Here is an 839-nt window from a genome sequence, read left to right on the forward strand (position 1 = left end):
CTGTAGGCCCCTCCCAGCTGATACCTCTTTCTCCTCTCCTCTCCTCTGAATTTCACCATGAAAACACGTCTTTTTGTTTTCTATCCCTTTAAGCTGTGAAGCCCGTTGAGCAAACAGGAGATGATTCACCGCAGTAAAATTGTGCTTGTTGAAGCTGTAGCTGTCGGTCCTTTGCTGTTCTCACTGTGTCGGGTGAAAACCAAAGATTTTTCGGCTTGCTTTTCTCAGCAGTCTCTGGAAAGAGGCAGGGAAAGTTCAAAAAGGAAAAGCAAATTTGTGTTTTGCTGAGCTTGTGAGGAAAAGGAAAACCTCTGCTGCATGGGAACAGACCCACTGGAGATACAAAACATGAGAAGCCCCGATTTCTCTCCGTGTACCTTTGCCCGGTGGTGGTGTCACCACTTAATATAGGGTAATAAAATGAAATTATTGTGCTTCCAGCCTTTTTCCCCGCCCTGTCCCCGCCCCAGGCAGGCGGGATCCCCTCTGCCATGTCCGGGGCCACGCAGTTACCGTGAGATCCCAACCGCGGAGCCTTTACTGGGAGCTGCCACACAGCAGGTGAGTGGATGCACTCACCCATGGGGGTCCTGAGTGGGATCGGTGGGGTTTAAGGCATATTTTGCCTTCCAGAGAAAGGGTTAAGGGTGTGCTCGTCCCCTTGTTCATGAGAGTAGGAGGTGGGACATGCTCCCAGGGCGGCTGCTCTTACTGGTTTTAGGGGTTGCTGGGGATAAACGGTGGGATGGGGGACATGAAGGAGCTGTAAAGGCTGTTTGGCAGCTCGCAGGGTGCTGGGGTAGCCCTTCCCGCGCCCCAAAAAAAACCACACGGGGAGG

Source organism: Apaloderma vittatum, unplaced genomic scaffold (genome assembly GCF_000703405.1).
Source record: "Apaloderma vittatum isolate BGI_N311 unplaced genomic scaffold, ASM70340v1 scaffold23866, whole genome shotgun sequence".
In the NCBI taxonomy this organism is placed as follows: domain Eukaryota; kingdom Metazoa; phylum Chordata; class Aves; order Trogoniformes; family Trogonidae; genus Apaloderma; species Apaloderma vittatum.